The following is a 19,468-nucleotide window of genomic DNA, read 5'->3' on the forward strand; positions in this document are numbered from 1 at the left end:
GTCGGGGGCCTCAAAACCAAAACACATGCCCCACAGACTGGAGCTAAAACTGGAATTTGGAAGCGGTAAAAATATTTTTATTTTTTTTAAAAAGCACTTTTCGACACACCCCAGGCATTTGCGGAGAGGAGAAAATATATACGCAGCGAAGAATCTCTGTTAACGATGCCTCTCGGGCACAACAAACAATGTTGTTGTTTTATTTTGAAGGTTTGTATTAAAATAAATCTGTGTAAATTATGCACATGTTCAAAAACAAACGGTTGTTGGTGTGATCGAGCGTCCCCTTCATCCTTTGAATGTGACCAAATAATTTAGCTGCACATGGTTTGAGTGGTATTTCACGAATTCACAAAAAAATTTATACACCACGTCATTTGTAAACCTTGAGAATATATTGACTAAACTGGCTGGTTTATGTCTACACAGTCAATTTATTGAAGGTCAAATTATTTATGCTGTAATGCAACAGGGAGGCTCTCTCAGAAGAAATCCTCTATCCTTGTATTGCGAACTTGTCCCATGCTATTTACTAAATCAGCTGGTATTAGAAACTTCCTAAACTGTGTTAGAACACTATAATCACATTTTTTTAAAAGTAACATTAACTTCAACTAAGAGACAGGCTAAAGAGTTGATCGTTCTGCTTCTCTAAATCTTCTCTAAAATGTTGTTGAAAACTACATAAATATGCAGGGGTCCCCAGAATCCAGAATTGGAGGGCTATAGTCCCTGCTGGTTTTCATGTCTTCCTTTCCAATTTAAGCCATGGAAACAAGGTGTGCAACCTTTTTAGCCAGTCAATGGCTTCTAATTGAGCACCTAACTTTGCAGTGGGTTTGCTGGGTGACTCGGTGCGGGTGTGTGTGACATCACTTCCTCCTTGGTGGCACAGTCTCACGCTGTACTAATTGCTGGTTGAAGGACATGTCTGCCGGCTGGAGAAGCACGTCCTGCAGGGTTCCGGCTCTAGAACGTCTCGTTTTTGTCTCATTCCTTCTCTTTTTCCCATTAGCTCACAGTTACTGCACGCTGTGCCTTCAGTCAAATCAGAAAGTGCCACACTGGCAAAGAACAGCGTGTCACAACAATGCCGAATTTATCTGATGCGCAGACACTTTCATCCAGATAAACACGCTGTAACATTCTGGATTTTTTTTTTTTCCAAAGTCAAAAATAAAAACTTTTATAGAGTAAAGACAAAAAAAAATGGAAGATGGAGGAGGAAGATGTTCAAGTTTGCCATACAAGTGACATCATAAAGTTATGATTGGTCCTTCCTTCCAACCTTATGAAATGCACTTCGCTGAATATACAGCCTGGTGTGGCTGGCGATTCAAGCCCTTTACATCAGGTTCATTTAGAATCCTGAGTTACACGAGCAACGGGGACAGGGGACTGGCTAAGAATACTCCCAGACCAAGAGAGCGCAAAATGTGCAGCATCCATAAAGGACTGATGTAGGGTTACCATGCCAACCAGACACCATAAACAAGCGGCAAAAAATACGTGCCCAATTGCATAAGAGATACCGCAAAATGGCTACCATCAAATAACATCTGTCGGAGTGCATTTTTATTTGGATAGAGCACACATTTTACTCCAAGAGAATAGATTTAATTCTGATGGGGTACATTTTGTTCTGCAAGAGGATATTTTATGTATCCCATTTTTTTTTACACCCCTGTGTACCAACAGCATTACAATCACTGAATTAAAGCCGCAAGCGGCGTTGGAAGGGGTCCAAGCATTGGCAGCATCGCGCCCCCTATGGAGCGATTTTAAAATGGCTGTGTCCTCATGGTCATACGCCTTCACCCAACAGATGTACTGAATATTGTGATGATCGTATAAATAATAGATGACTTATGGCCAATTTTGTGCTAAGAGACGCTGGCTGATGACTTAGTTGCGTCGCCATGGATGTGTCCTGACAGCTTCCCGTCAAGGCCTTGACTATGTCGTAACATTTAGATGGCATGTCGTAACACTTAGATGGCCGAGCGTGTATGTACAGCTGCAGCGCTTCCCTGCCGCAACTAAAAAAAGCGCCACACTAGTGTTGTCACGATACCAAAAATTTGACTTTGATACCGATACCAGGTTTAGTATCACGATACTCGATACTGATAAAGAACTCGGTACCTAACGATACTGAAATTACCTTAATAGGTCAGGAACGTAATGTCCACAAGGGCTGACCTCATTTTCAAATTCATGGTTTATGAACAACCTGGTTCATTAACAACCTTTAAGTTGAAGCCTCTGCAACATATGAATATGCATAGGCCTATAGTGTTACAACACTGAACAACGGAGAAATATGTTAAATATATTTCTGAAATTGAACAGTTGTACAAAAAATAATCTTTAAAACAGGTCTTTCACCTTTAAATAGATTTAAAAACAGCATATTGTTATAACAATACAGCATCTATCTATAATAAAATATTTCCAAATTGGAACACCTATTGCTACTGAAGTGAACTGAGTCAAAGCTTGCGCTGTATCAGGGAAGAGAATGCACAAGCGCAGGTCACCTCACTTGGCAACCTTAGTTGCTACTGCCATCTAGCGAAGATTCTGACAAACTACGCTTTTCATCCTCTAAATCAGTAATGCGGGAAACACATTTCCCTGGCTTTTCCATTTGACTCAGAACTACCGAACGTCGGAAAATTCAAATACGAAACCGTTTTTTTTTTTTTTTTTTTTAAGTACCGAGAAAGTGCTGAAGTTTTGGTATACCGTGCAACACTACCTCAGACACATATTCCAATCCATTGCTCAGCTTAGCAGAGAATGCACATTTCAGAGCGCCACAGAGACAGATAGAATAATAACACATGAATGCACATTTCAAATAATAAATACGACATTGAGAAAAAACGGAAGAAAGACTGAATATGAACTCGCGAATTGCGTGCTGCTCGCAAAGAAGCCTACCGTTTAATTTATTTATTTAGACATTGGCAGATGAGAAGAGTTTTAGTAAAGCTGACCTATAAAACGCTATTCCAAAAGCAAAATCAGACATGTTATACATCGTTAGAAAGCTTATAATCTCACCTACTGAATAAATGAACTGTCAATCAAGCCAAATTGGACTAAGAAGAACGACAACGCCGTACGCAACAGGTGTGGTATTACGCACAGCTATTTTTGAAAAAATCCGACATTTCACAAACGGATTATCCAAGACACTATATGGCCACTCATTCGCAAAAGGGACATCTCTACGCGTAAAACCGATGGTAAGATTGTATATTTATTAAATGTTTAGTCCCAGATATTGACTGTAGAATGACATGGTATAATTTTTGTTTTTAATTGTCTCGTTTATTTCGTTATTCAGTGAGCAGCCTTTTCACTGCTGTATTGGCATATTTTAGGGCTAATGTCGGGTTTATCTTGTTGCTACGGAATATTGCATTACATTACATTACATTACATTACAGGCATTTGGCAGACGCTCTTATCCAGAGCGACGTACAACAAAATGTATAACCATAACCAGGAATTAGTGTGCCGAAAACCCTAGAGAGAAATACCGTTCCAAGTGCAGGAAACATCCGCATAGTTCAACTTGGACCCAGTTGGTTAAACTGATTAACGCTAACACAAACAAGAACAGCAACAACGCAGTCTATGAGAACATTCAAGCAATAGTTAAGACGAGTTAAGACTAAGTCACCTACGGAACAACTACCTAGTTACAACCCTAAGCTTACAGTCAATTTAGAAATTAAATTGAGAATAAAATTTCTCAGCACAATGACGGATTTAAAGACTAAACGAACTCACCCGATGTTGTCTTCAAATGGACCGTATTATTTTAGACATTGGCAGACTACAGCGTAAAATGCGTCTTTTGTTTATATTCAATATTAGTAATTGCAGCGAGAAACTGCAGCTGTAGGTCGTTATGTTATGGTAGCAACGGAACGAAGCGGGCCATATATGTATTAGGCTACCGTCATTGTTTCATTATACCAGCGTGTTTTCGCGCGTGTGCACAGAAACTTAGAACCTATCAATACAATGGTTTAGCTATTTCTCACCATAATGACAGATTTAAAGACTGAACGAACTCATCCGATATTGTCTTCAAATGGATCCATGCCAAAGAAAAGTAATGATTCATCCTCTCAAAGCTTTACCGTAGCGTATTATTTATTTAGACATTGGCAAAGTACAGCATAAATTGCGTCTTTTGTGAATATTCAATGTTTGAAATTGCAGCGAGAACTGCAGCTGTAGACATAAGATAGTCTGTTATGTTATGGTAGCAACGGAACGAAGCGGACTATATATGTATTACCGTCATTGTTTTATTATACCAGCGTGTTTTCGCGCGTGTGCACAGAAACTCAGAACCTATCAATAAAATGGTTTAACTATTTCTCAGCATAATGACAGATTCAAAGACTAAACGAACTCACCCGATACTGTCTTCAAATGGATCCATGCCAAAGAAAAGTAATTATTCATCCTCTCAGAAAGCTTTTACTGAAAAACTTTTGGTCGCCTATCCTAGCATGCACGCTAGGTGGCAGTGTCAGACCGTGCTTTCACTGATAAAAACTAGCGTCGCCATGGTTGTCTCTTGCCGTAAAGAAGTTTACTCGATGTCGTAATCGTTTGGATTTGGAGCTCCAGCTTTTCCGCACCCCACCTAATGAAAAAGTCCAAATGGTGTGCAAACCATATGGCGGACATAGGTGCTCCCAATAGGAAAGTTGTAGAGCACATTCAGATGCATCAGTCGATGAAGTTTTGTGTTGATCTGACTTACGGTGTGGGAGTTATGACCTTTTAAAGTATGATCCTTTGTTATAGCGCCACCATCTGGCCGACATAGGTGATTTTTAGTGCCTGAGTAGTGGGGGGCCACAGGAACGCACCTACCAAATTTGGTTGGTCTACAACTTATGGTTGCTGAGCCTCAGACATTTTAGCGGAGAAAACTGCCACGCCCCAACTAAAAAGTCAAAATGGCGGGCAAACAATATGGCGGACACAGGTGGTCCCAATGGCAAAGGTATAGAGCACGTTCACATGCATATGTTGATGAAGTTTTGTGTTGATCGGACTTATGGTGTGGGAGTTATGGCCTTTTACGCAAAACCCTTTGTTATAGCGCCACCATCTGGCCGACGTACGTGATTTTTAGTGCCTGAGTAGTGGGGGCACATAGAAACCCACCTGCCAAATTTGGTCGCTCCAGGACTTATGGTTGCTGAGCCTCAGACACTTTTACCGGAGAAAAATAATAAGAATAATAATAATAATAATAATCCTAACAAATACAATAGGGTTCCACCAGCTTCGCTGCTTGGACCCCTAATTACTTGCAGCCCACAGTACAGAAATCTGCTGCTCTGCAGTCTGTCCACCCCACTGAGGAGGCCTACACCCACGCACCCAAAAATAGGGCTTAAACTTCAAGGACCCTCTTTTTGCACTTCCCAAAAAAACCAGGGGGCACCAGCGGGCACGGGCCCTTCCCTTCGATCGCCCGTGGAGTGAGCGAGGACCCCGGGTACCCGCGGGACCAGCCGAAAAAGCGCAGGTACCGCCGGTCCCCATCTGCTCTGGCCACGTTCCCAGGTTCTGCAGCTCACAGCAGGCCTTCTACTCATAATCAGAGGCTGCTCGACAAAGCAGTGGATTCAGAAGCACAATGCGCTCTGTAATTATGAAGAAAGAGAGGAGGATGGGGGGAGGGGGGAAGAGGGGGGAGGCAGACTACAATATAAACACTTGTTCTGCACTTACAGCCACAGAGAAATTACTAATCTTTAACGTTTTTAATGGAGGACAACTGTTGTCGCACCTCAGACACTAAATCACCTGTGGCAGGTGGCAGTTCTCTCCCGCGTTCTCTTGTCATTTTGAGCCCCGCATACAGCAATTGTCCAGTTTGTTCTTTAGGGGAAAGAAAATTCACGGTGGAGACGCTTGGATGTTTGTTAAATAGGTCAGCCTAGCAGCTGCTGTGATTCTGTTGCATGTCTACAAATTGCTGTAATTTCTAGAAAAAGAAGAAAAGAAAATACAGACAGGGTCGCATGACTTGAAAGTCCAGTGTATCTTTATTTTTTTCCCACAAGTCTTTGTCTGGTACTTTATGGAGCACAGAAGAAGATTTGGAGCATGAAAATGAGAGAAAGCTCCATTAGGGAACCATGCTAACAGCGTGCCACACATTAACAAGATGACACAGAGAGTAAAAACACAGTTAAAAGAGAACTTTTGGGTCGTCAAGTGACACATCTTTTGAAGATGCTCGTGCATAGTGTAGCGATATGTTCCAGGGAAGGGGTACGTAGCTCCATTCCTGGAGGGCTAGTGTGCATGCTATTTTTTATTTTTTTTGGTTTCAATGAATTAGACTGGCTTAAATTTCTAAACGGGTGTACACACCAGTGGTTCAATGCTACACAGGACTACAGTAATGTTTTCACCAAGGATACATATATAAGGATACACACAGTCTGCGGCTGTAGCCTATGACATCATTAAAAGTGCTAGATCAAATACGCAATTGGGCTACTAGATAGCTAGCAGCAGAGGTTGTTATGAAATTATGAAAATTTGATTGCTCTTTCTCTCGCCTGCTTTATTGGGTGTGAATCGGTTGCTGATTTTTAGGTGAGAACGAAAACCAGCAGCGACCCATAAGACCCCCCCAGGAGCAGGGCTGCTGACCCCTGGGGTATATTATGGTGTCTCTGGAATGCCCGGAGGCAGATGTAGGACAGTCCCATCATAACAACGTCCCCTGATGATGATACGGGGTGATCATCGTTGGCTCGAGGTTCCAGGCCGAAGTGAGAAATCTTCAGGCATCACGGCGTGGAATGCCCTCAAGCTGCGCTAGGCTCTGACCCTTGACCCTTGACCCTTGACCCCCCCATGTGACCTGGGTTCTACCCACGGGCAAATGCGTCGGAGCAACGGGATGTCCCGCAAGGCCAATGTGCGGGGCTGGGGTAGAACCCCTTGGCCCACAAACTGCCCCGGGACGGAGATACACGCGTCTCCAGGGCGATTCGCAGATCTGTCATCTCCTCGGGGGGGGGGGGGGGGGGGGCGCGGAGCTGGACACTCGTTTCGACGTTGACGGGTCTCACGACAGCGCTCAGCAGATGTGCTGCTCTCTGGAGCCAAGGACACACAGAAATGGATGCTGAAAAAACAAAAACACTTCAAGAGAGGAAGATGTGTAGATCTATATTAGGGGTGTTCAGTCTTATCTAAAAGGGGCCAGTGTGGGTGCAGGTTTTTATTTTAGCTCAGCACTAAGACACCTGAGTCAACTAATTAACTAATTGTAGTCTTCAGTTGAGACCTTGATGAGTAGTAATCTGGTGTCTTAGTGCTGGGCTAAAACAAAAATCTGCACCCACACCGCCCCATTTCAGATAAGATTGGACACCCCTGGCCTATATACTGACACAAATTCACTGAACATTTATTAAGTAAATTTAGATAAACTGATACCTAATTAGTAATTAAGTAAATTTAGGCAATTATAAACAAAATGAACATGTCCCTGCGTGGCCTTTGTTGAACTCAGAGAACAATGCAGCACCTTCACAGTGAATGTACTTCCTACTCAGATATGATCCCCGTTGCAGAAGCAGTGCAGTCTCAGGTTCCAGGTGGTCTGGTGTGGCGAGATCTCAAGGCTCTTCTCACCTCAGCACCTGAGAACAGCGCCTGCTGAGACAGGTCGGGCTCCGTCGGGGATGTGCCAGCTCACCTGCGAGTCAGATTCTCACACAAGCGCTCCTGCCGTCGCCCTTGACGAAAGGCGCTGGCCTCAGGACCGGAGCTGGTCCCCGGGTGCAGCACTGTGGCCGCAGTGCCCACTGCTCCTGAGGAGCAAAGATGGGTCAAATGCAGAGGACGAACTACCCCACGGGGTTCAATAAAAGTAGACCTTATCTTATATCTTATGTGGACGTTGTGGAATATTTTACATGCCTTTGCCTTCAAGGGGTTTGAAGGGATTGGTTAGAAAATATTGGTTACATCCTGTGAAGTGTGGTTGGATTTATCGCTCTGAACTCCATTGCTTTTGTCTGCAAAATGTGATGGTCAGGTGCACGCCTGGCGCATGTGACCAGAGACGGTGCGGTGTACGGGCAGCCAATCACGAGAGAGGCTGAACAGCAGGCCTTCGCGTTTATAACCTCGTTTCCTGGCGGGCACAGAGTGGGGCTGTCAGATATCAAACAGCTTCAGGCTTCATGTGCCTGCAATTCAGCACCCCACCCCACCCCACCCCCCGAGCGCCTCCTGTGTCCGGGCATTTAAAATGCATGATCCTCTCTCACAGGGGTGTGCCATTTGCACATACACTCTGTGTGCGTGCGTACGTTCTGGGAGAGGCAAACGTGTAACGAAGGGGCTGTGCCAGAGTCCGGGGTGGGATTTGAACCCGGGTCTCTCGCTCGTCCCAAACGCGTTAACCAGCTTTACCACACCTTCACTGGGCTTCGCTAGCGAACTAGCCGAGCTGCACCCGCTACAAACGCACGTCTGTGCTCTCCAGAGCCGACAGGAGATGCCATCGCGATGGGACTGCCTCACAGCTGTGAAATTAAGGCGCATAAAAATAGATAAAAAAATATCCCAGGGTGAAAAAAAAACCCCCCAAAACAAACAGAATGTCTCCTCCAAAACAGCAACGCACAGCAGCGTCATTGTGTTGCAGCTGTTTGTCCGCCAGTTGTCACAACCTGTCAAGCTTATCAGGCCTATTTCATCCGCGGGGTAGTTTATCTGTCTTACGCTGGGAGACGATGCTCTTGTGAAGTGTTATTATTAGATAATAGCATCACTGGCCACAGTTTACTCTGGACGGGGGGCACTGGCGTGTAACCATGGTGCCCAGGATTCAGAAAGTGATGTAGATTAATTCTGGTGCCTGTGTGTGTGTGTGTGTGTGTGTATGTGTTTGCCTGTGCCTGTGTGTGTGTGTGTGTGTGTGCGTGTGTGCGTGTGTGTTTGGGGGGATGTCTTTATCTCTCTAGAAGCCAGCAGATCAGAGGATGACATGGACATGCAGGTGCTCTGGTCTGGCCTTTAGGGCGATAAGCTGAAGTCAATCCTTCATTCCCCCATTCAGCATGAGAACGCTCTTCATCAGCTTTAAAGATAGCACAGCTCTGCTGCGGATGCTCAGATCCCATAATGGCAATTTAAAGCTCAGACAGGTGTTAGATGGGCCTACTGCAGGTAGCCTATATCATTGTAAAGAGATGGAAGAGGGAAGGTGGCTTGGAATTGAATGGAAATAAAAAGAAGACTCAGTCACTTAAAATTGGAATAAACGTTTTTATTTCTTAAAGTGAAAATAATCATTTTACATTTCCAAGACATTTCCAAGCCAGTAAAAGCTTGCTCGAGATTTAACACCGAGTAAAACGTGTGAACGTCTTCGGAATACACCAATTTATGCGTGCCTGGCGTGAAAATTAAAGGATACGCCCCCATTCCAACGGGATTTAATGAGAAGCGCCGGCCAAGCCCTCGGCGGCGACTGGCAGCTGGACGGAACAGACACGGCTGTAAAGTTTAACAAGCTCGCCTCCCACTCCCACCCCCGCTTCCCGGTCCCTCGGCACTGGTCCTATTTACAGGTTGCGGCCGGCAGTTTCTCACACCGCCCCGTCCCCTAGCTCCCGGAGAGCGGCAGCTGGTCCTCACAGCCTCGCGGACTTTCCCACAATTACGCCGCGATCTCGCACAACTGGCAGGTAAATAACTTCAAAGGCGAGCCTCCAGTCCAGATCCAGTAAATCAGCCTTCAAAACTATGCTCATTATAGTCCCCGGACAACACAAACGGGATTCTTCGGAGATGCCAGAAGGACGCGCGCACGTTGATGCCGCTCTGGCTGAGGAGGAACGAGCGAAAGAATGTCAAACGAGGGAGAATCTTGGCCGTGAAATGCTCATGGTCTGAACTGCACTGTTCCGCTAGACTGACAGCGGGTGAGGCTGTTCACCCACAGACTGTGCTGCGCTTTATAGTTAATTTACCTGAAAATATCAAAGCAGCAAAATGCGAATCATTTGTGACATTTATAACAAAAATGTTCTGTATGCGATGTCTGTGGTTATAAACAGGTCATATGATCACAACGAGGTTCACTGTGGTTGTATTACCGTTTGCTAAGTTGTTGGGCAAATGCAGTTCGTTAATATTCCAAACCCTTACGTCAGAACTATAAATAACTAATAAACAAAATAAAGCTTTTCCCGCAAAAAAGAAACAGACGATTTAGGAAATCATTACATATACGATAGTGTAACGTTTAATACCGAGCAGGCCTACGTCAAAACCGCATGATGTTAGCAATTACGCCAAATGGAGAACGATAAACATCGGCCCCCGCTGGAGACCCGTCAGATTTTCTGTAAATTCAAAATCCCTAAAGCCTGACTGCTCGCCGCTGAACAAACCGCCACATTCTTATCGGGAAAATTACTTCCATTTTTGTGGCCCGCAGCCTACAATTACTGTGCAGACACTCAGAAAGACGGTTGGAGATGAGGGATGGAAGGGAGAGGGGATTCTGGATCCTTTAAACAAAAATGTAATCTTGACGCTGCCGTGTTCGCTCTCTCATTAGACTTATCTTGTGCCCACAATACATATTCCACCATAATAGCACTCACAGCCACACAGCTGTAAACAGGCACATGCACAAACACACACACACACACACACACACACACACACACACACACACACCCTGACTAGTACATACATTCATACACACATGCACATACCTATGCAAGTGTATATTTACACACATATACAGACACACACCCACGTACACACAGGCATTCTTTAGTATGTACACACAGAAGTGCTCATAAACACACACACATTTGCACATGCACACACACTTTCACACTCACACACACATTCACACTCACACTTGCACACACACTCACACATACACACACTCACACACACACTTACACACACACAGCTCAGAACCGTTGTGTCCTATCCAAGCTCTTTATTGCTCTAATCTATCCCAGACTGCACTGCAGTGAGTCTGGGATAGATTATAGCTACAATCAGACGAGCCTTTCACCACACAGGTGGAGCACGCTCGCCTCCCCCCCCCCCCATTCCAAATATTCTCACCAGACACTAATTACCACCATCTCACTCTCTGTGTCACATCCTCCCCCTCTCCATTCTCTACCTCCTTCACCCCCTCCTCCCCCTTCCCCTCAAGTTCTATCTTCCATTTCTTCCATAATTAGCCTTCAGACGTGTTTGCTACCATATAAATGAAGAACTTTGTATCTGCTTGTAAAAAAAAACAGAAAACAGGCTCAACAAACAGGTTAAACTGTCAAATGGATTCATACATAAAAGAGAAAAAAAAACGATGTTAAAATTCTGTATTCTACTCTTTCATTTAACAGCAAAGGATGTTTGTTTTTGTGGATGTTTTTTATTTTTATTCTGAGTTCTGAAGGTTTCCATAGAAACCAGGTTAGTGCCAGTATTAAATTGGCAGTGGCGCAGAATCTGACAGAAATGTGTGAAGTTTTTTGAATTTTTTTTTAAATCTTTCTGAAAATAAAAAAATTCTTCTGATTATGAAATTAATATCTTCCAGGTTATTATACACAATATGTTTATTCGGTGTCAGCAGTTTGGCAGGACCCTGGCAGTGAAATGAAAAGTTGAAACGACGTGCCAGGAGGCACGATCTTTGTTCCTCCTCCTACGTGGGGTTGATGGTAAATGGACTGCATTTATATAGCGCCTTTATCCAAAGTGCTTTACAATTGATGCCTCTCATTCACACACACACACACTCACATGCCAACGGTGAAAGGCTGCCATGCAAGGTACCAATCAGCTCGTTGGGAGCAATTAGGGGTTAGGTGTCTTGCTCAGGGACACGCCCAGGGCGGGGGATCGAACCGGCAAACCTCCGACTGCCAGACAACCGCTCTTACCTCCTGAGCTATGTCGCCCCTAGGTTGACATATTTGGATCACACTTTTACATGAAAAGAAAGTTGTCACTTATATGTTGTGTTTACACCCAAATGCTGTGTTTACACCCAAATAAAAATGTATACAAGGCCCTTATTCCACATATCTGTGCAAGAAATGAACCTAGTTCCGGAGTTACGCTCCTGCGAACTAGATAATTAACACCGTGAACCATATTGTGCAGGCTTTTACTGTTTTAACCCCATCGTACTTTGTGACTTTTAATGAAAGAAGAGTTAACAGAATAAACAGAACTAAAATAACAGAGGTGACCTCAGACATAACTTCCATCTACATCAATTCAGCAAAAAAACTTTTGTATTTAATGCTTAACAGCACATTGCAAAATGTCCAGAGCACCATGTGGCATATTTTACAAGAGTGGTTCCAGGGTCCCCTGTGTATGGTGGTTTCTGTTTCAACCACAACTGCAATACCAGAATTTTAACAAGCTGTTCATTTATTCTTAATTAGACACTTTTCATGCTTTGAGGGATTATTTACCTGTTTAAACTGCATTGTGTCGGAAATAATTATGCGTACAATGAAGACTCGATGTGCAATGTTTACACTGATTATTATGCTATATTGAAAACAAGTACATAAAAGATGTGAGATTTTTTTTTTTTTTTTTAACTGATCAAATTAAAGACTGAAGTGAATCATTATGTTCCTAACTGGTGAAAATGTGGACACCTGGCCACTGAAACTAACTAACTAATTTGGTAGAAAATTAAAAAATAAAGCAAATGATAACAAGCCAAACCTGCACTGTATTAATATGTAACGAACAAATAAAGAACAAATTATGAAAGCTGTTATACACAATTAAGGTTGTGTTCAACAACCTTAATTAAGCAAGAGATTGGCTCTACCAGGACCGAGTCTGAGAACCATTGCTTCAGGCTGCATGCGACGGGGTGTTTCGAGGCATGTAGTGCAATACCTACTGGAGTCCAGCAGATGGCAGTCTTGTACTTTGTGTGTAGCTGCTCCCGTGCCGAGCAGGCCAGACATACAGATTCAGCCGCAATATGTGGTTTCATGCAAAGAAGACATCGCAGTCATTCGAGAGAGACCTGTCTTGCAGTGATGCAAGGGATGGGGGGAGAGAAGAGAGTGAGTGAGAGAGAAAAAGAGAATGAGAGAACAAGACCTGGAGAGAGAGAATGAAGTGAGAAAAGGTGAGAGAGGAGAGAAATGCAGAGAAAAGAGAGTGATAGATGACAGAGAGAGAAGGTGAGAGGGTTGGAGCAAGCGAGAGAGAGAAAAAGGGAAGGGAAGGGGAAGAGCAAAAGAGAAAGAGAGTGAGAAAGATTGAGAGAAAAAGACAAAGAAAAGAGAGTGATAGAGAGAGAAGGTAAGAGGGCACAAGCAAGAGAGGGAGAGAGAGAAGGTGAGAGGGCACAAGCAAGAGAGAGAGAGAGAGAAAGGGAAGGGAAGGGAGGGAGAGAGAGAGGGAAGGAAGGGAAGGGAAGGGGGGGAGAGAAAGAGAATCAGAAAAAAGATAAATGCAGTGCCCAGTTCAGTAATCAGCGTTGTCACCAGCCTTCCCTGTCCGTGCTGCTGGTCTTTGATTGGATGTTTCAAATACACGCCAGCCCATTTGGGACAGCCTATCTAAAATGAAATCTAATGGATAACTCCACTGGGGCTCAGAAGATAAGATGCCCTCCATTTAAAAAGGTCATATTGGAGATGGGAAAAGACCAGTCAAGACCCAGGAACACATACATGACGATGAGATACCAGCCAAAGTGCATTTAGCATATCTCCCTCAGTACAGAAACCAGTGCATATATATATATATATATATATATATATATATATAAACAATATTAAATTATATATATTGATATATATATAGTAAATACGTACATATGTATCAAATACATATACATGTATATTATGTATGCCTAAATGATTAGGAGACATACAACACTATTTAGGGGCCAAATAAATTATCACTGATGCAGTCAGTGTTCTTTTTGCCATGTCTGCAAATGTATGCAGACAAGGTTCAGCTAAAGCTGATCTTTGATCTGTGAGATCTGCAGCACAGACTGATGATGTCACAGAGGTATAGAACACAGAATTGTCACTGTCACTGTCAGGAGGTGCAAGCAGTAAGACATGGCCCATGGTCATAAAGTGACTCAATGTAGGGAGGAGCCGATCTTAGACCAGGTCTCCCCTGTCTGTATCTCCTCCCACATCTCCTAAAATCTACAGCGATGGGCTGCCCAGCTGAGAACTCTAAAGCTAAGACCAGTGGTCTGCGGCTAACTAAAGCTGGTAGAGAGTAAACTGGTGGCCAGACGGGTGAACTGCGGGCTGGTCAGCTGGTGAACAGCTGATCGACCAGCTAAAACCAGGTAGAAGTGTGGAAAACACACATCTTAAACCAGCTTGACCAGTTCAGGCTGGTTTAAGCAGGAATTCTCTTTGCCACAGGACATTTTAAACGGGGGATAGAGAATGCACATATGACTCCGGAGCCTCCGTTGCTCGTGACCTTGGCACCTTGTGATACCATGGCAACCGCGGGGGTGAACGGAACCCCATAATTACGCAGATGTGTTGTGCCGCGCACAGCACACACACAGCAATAGGGAGTGCCCATAAGGCACAGTGTGTGCCCACAGCTAAATGTATTTGCCGTACTTCAGCGACAGCTTTTATGTTTTTACCTCAGCCGGCGGTTAGACTAACAAAGAAGCCCGTATGTGCATAGTGTTTATATTTGCCTAGATTATGGGCTAAAAGCGGCAGCTCTGTTTTATCGTTCTGAGTTATCGGCGGTTTAATAATAATAGTAAGCTTCCTATGTTTATTCTTTCGTTTATTTATTCGTTTTCATGCGCTCTTTTTGTTTGGCCCTGTTCTCCCTTCTTCGCCCTCTTTCTCTTTCTGACGAGGAGGAGGAAGGGGCCGCTCCGGACTGGCAGCCGTGGAAACGAGGGCTTTGTCTCCACACGTGAGCTGATCGCTCTTGCCCTTTTTGCCGAAATCCCACGGCAAGAAACACACACAGACAGGAAGTGGCGTTTGCCAGCCCTTTGCTGCCTGTTTGTCAGGAGATTTTTCTGAAAGGGGAAAAAAGAAAAATTAAAAAAAAAAGTGGCGAGCTTCCATTTTATCATAAACGCATGAGGGAAATTCTTCCAGCCATCCATTTCCTAAATCGCTTATTCCTGGTCAAGGTCATGAGGGGAGGGGAGGGCCTTCATTCAGCCTATCCCAGCATGCAGTGGGCGAGAAGCAGGAATGCATCCTAGACACAAAATTCACTCACAAATTCATGCCTATGGGCAATTTAGAGTCTCCAGTTAGCCTAACTTGCCTGTCTCTGGACTGTGGGAGGAAACTGGGAAACCCACGAGGACACGGGGAGATCATGCAAACTCCACGCAGAAGGTCAGGATTCGAACTCGACACCTCCTTCCCGTGAGCCAACAGCGCTTACTCACTTGCACCACTCCAGGGACTTCTTCTCATCATTAATTCCAATCCTGTTATAGCTGTTCGTTTTGGGAAAACGCCGTCCAAACCCAGGCCCAGGTGTTTGGCAGAAGCCAGAACTGTGTTTTCTGATCAGAGGGTGTTTCTCTAGCCCCACCTTGTGCGTTAGCTTTGCTGCCGTACACAAGCTAATGAGCGGAAGCGATTGGGCTCAGAGGCGCCGCGGGCGCGGTTCTCTGCAGTCTCACCGAGCGCGTGCGGCGACGGTCACGGCCAATTAGGCCGGCATCTCCTGCACAAATTCCCAAAAGTGCAGATCAGCTTCCCCATCTCCTGCTGGCAGCAAATCAGATCATGAATCTGAAAAAATAAAAATAAATAAATAAATAAAATAGAGACGTGTAGAGATTTGTGATTGGGGGAAACAAGGTGAAGGCAGACCAGCGATTAGAGGGAGGGATGGGCAGGTGAAGAGAGGGTGGAAAAGAGAGGGGGATGCTGATAGAGCGATGCGATCTGAGGAGGCTTGACTTCGAAAAAAATAACGACCCCCTTTCCCCCCCCCCCCCCCCCCCCCCCCCCCCCCCCCAGCCCCAGAGAGGCTGTGCGCGCGGATAAAAGCTTCGCTAAGTGCACCGGGCTCGGTTCGAGAGCCCTTCCGTCGCTCGGCAAAAAAAATTGCGAAAATTGCCGCCGCCTCTCTCTCCCCCGCTTCCCGCCTTCTCGCCCGCCTCGCCCGCGGAGCGCCGAACAGACCGAAATCCCGCCGTTACCGCTGTCCTTTTTTCACGGAGAGCGCCAAACAAGCGGGTCGGGGGCGGAGCCCGAGTGCGTAAGGCTGAGGAGGAGTACAGCCACTTAGCGGCTGCACCGAGGAGGTCAATACGGCAAATGCACCCTGCGCCACTAGCTTACCTTAGATGGTGGCTCTTCCTACGAATGGCCCTTCGTAAGAGCTTCACAGAGCCTTCGTAGGAGCTTCACGGCACCTTCGTAAGAGCTTCACGGAGCCTTCGTAAGAGCTTCACAGCGCCTTCGTAAGAGCTTCACAAAGTGTGCATCTGTTATGTCGTGGTCATAGCACTTTCTGCAACCGTTCTGACACACACCGTACCTGTGTACCTGTGGGTGGTCATTATTAATAGAAGCATTCATGAATGTGTGTGCAGGAGGGGGGCTGTCCTGTTGGCTGCAGTGTAGGCCAGAGTCAGGGCTCTGAACCTGATCCTGGTGGTGACCGGTAGCCAGTGGAGTGACCTCAGCGGGGGAGTGACATGAGAGAACTTCGGAAGGTTGAAGACGAGTCAGGCAGCAGCATTCTTGATGAGCTGTAGTGGCGGTATGGCATAGGCTGGACAGCCCCCTAGCCGACCACCATTTTTACTTATGTGTAGAACCAGCCCTGTCACCAGTATTAGTTCACGGCATCAGAGCACAGCAAGGCATTTTAATCAAGGGTATATGTGTGGATTATAACTGTCACTCAAGACATAACAACGTGTTAACGATTAAGATAATTAAGTAATTAAGATCAAATGCCTCAAATCCTGATTGGCCCTTGTACTGCACTCTGTAGTAGGCAATCTGTGATAGCTTTCAGTGGCGCGGTATTTGCAGTAGGCGTCTCCAGAAAGAGGTCTTCAGTTGATAACGAGCCCTCAGAAGTCTCCCTGTCCAAAGAAATCAATATAGCGGGGTCAATCGTCCCACGCCGTCTGCCGTCAAAAGAAAAATATTGAAATAAAACGGTGTCGTTTTTTTCTCCGATGTTGGTGACCTCACTGCACCTCTGCCGCTGCAATATAATCATGCAATTTAAAAACAAACAAAGAAACGAAGCTCCATTTTCTACCCGTCTTTACCCACAGATGCAGGAACATAATGTCCTTCATTTAAACAGGGAATCCCATTGAGACAAGGGTCTCTTTTAACAAGGGAGCACACAATAAAACTATTCCATAAATGCGCGATAAAACAATTTATCCGAACACAAGTTGTTCAATTAAAACATGAACAAGAGAAGGATAAAACTTTTTGTGATAAGGGGTTTCTAAATTGCCCCAGAGAAACGAGAGCGGAGAGTTGAATCATGGCTTTTTGCTTTATTTCTATATAAAAATCCTATTTTAATTCTGCACTGTTTTGTTTTGTTAATTCTTCAAGCCTATATGTGTATTAAAATATAGTTTAGTATCAATCCAGATTCCTACATTCTTGTAGGAATTTACACTCACAATTTAGACACCACTTAATGTAGCCTACATATTACTTGCTTCATTTTACGTGCTCTTGAGAAGATCATATATTTGGTTTAGGATGCATTAAGAAAAAAGACTGGTAGACGGCAAAATAGGGACTTTTGCCGTCTCTCGCTGAAACGCATGATTACAGCGGTTTACTTCTGGACGATGTTGCCTAAAATACGTCGCATTATGACGAGGCTTAAGCCCGCAGCCGTTTTCTGCAGAACGTCACCAAGCTAAAGAAAAAAAGAAGAAAGCTTTCAGCGACCACTCTCCATTAGTTTCTGTTTGCCAAGGACGTCTGCATTACGAATCACTCGCGGCCTTAATGGACTCGTTTGAATAAATCCTTCGCCTGGGACAGCGCTTCGCTGAACAAAAGTAGCCTAGCCTAACATAGTCTTGGCATTAGAGTAGCCTATAAAACCAGCCTGGGTAAGTACTCGAAATCTGTGTTGCTGTTGTTATTTGTATAGTTGTAACATTTCTTAAAAGTGACATTGTTTAGTGGTCGAAATATGCCAATATATTTCACAGGGTAGCTATATTCAAGTGCGAATAGCACAGCAAGACCAGCTGTAAATTGATCCTGCAACTGAGAAACAATTTTCAATTTACTGTAGTGGCCAACCAACTATGTGATCGACATTCCCAGCCCTGGGTTCCATCGGGAGCGCTGACTCACTCTAAGCGGCGTCAAGTGTAAAATTAAGCTTTGGAGTGCCATCGCACACACCTCTCTGACATTTACAGAAATAGACGCGAGGGATTATTACGGAATATTAATACGAGTCATTTCTCAGTTCTAATTCAAACAAAAGGTCGCGTAAATGAAAAGGAGCGGTGTCGTGTGAGACGGTAACCAGGGGGACGTGAGCCGTGTCGAGCAGAGCGGTGAGATGGAAATGAGGAAGCGGGAACCAGCAACTGCAGATAGGTCAATTCCATCAAGTGACCTTAATTGAGTTAGTATGGAAAAGGGGGAAAGGGATGGAGGAAGGGATGAAGAGGGGGAGAGAGGGAGGGATGGAGAGGGGGAGAAAAAGATAGGAAGGTAGGGAGGAATGGAGAGGAGGGAGGGAAGAAGGGATGGAGCGGTGGAGAGAGGAAGAAAAGAGATAGGGGAGGGACAAAAAGAGAGCGTGAAGAAGGAGATAGGAAGAAGAGAGAGAGTAAATGGTTGAAAGAGGGAGCAAGCCCATACTCATGCAGCACGGTACAGCTGTTGGGACAGTAATAAGCAATGGGTTAGGAGCATGAAGTGATAATGTAATTCCTCATATTCTGGGCAGATGGATTTACCCCAGGCCGTTTATGGAGTTAATTTGCTGTGCATTATCCATTCAGAGAGCTGGGTATTTAATAAAGGAATGAAAGCTTAGCTGCTTGCCCAGATGGGCAAGTGACGTACTCCTACAAGCTGGGCTGCAAGTCCAGATCTTTACGCGCTACCTTTTAAGCTGTGTAAGAAAAGTGCAAGTTTTTAGTATTTTTTTGCATTTTGTAAAAGCTGGCAGCAGGTGACGGCACCTTTTCCTTCTGCTAGGGCTTGAGCAAATGCCTGCGATTAGAGATTCATTTCACGTTTGTTTTGAACCACCTGTTTTTTTTTGTTTTTTTTTAATATGAAAGGCTTTGATTGTTGCTCGTGCCAACAGAAATCACAAGCAGGCTTCTCTGCTCAAATACTGATTAGCTTTCAAAGCCAGGAATGTATAA

The sequence above is a fragment of the Anguilla anguilla genome, chromosome 9, assembly GCF_013347855.1.
Source record: "Anguilla anguilla isolate fAngAng1 chromosome 9, fAngAng1.pri, whole genome shotgun sequence".
In the NCBI taxonomy this organism is placed as follows: Eukaryota; Metazoa; Chordata; class Actinopteri; order Anguilliformes; family Anguillidae; genus Anguilla; species Anguilla anguilla.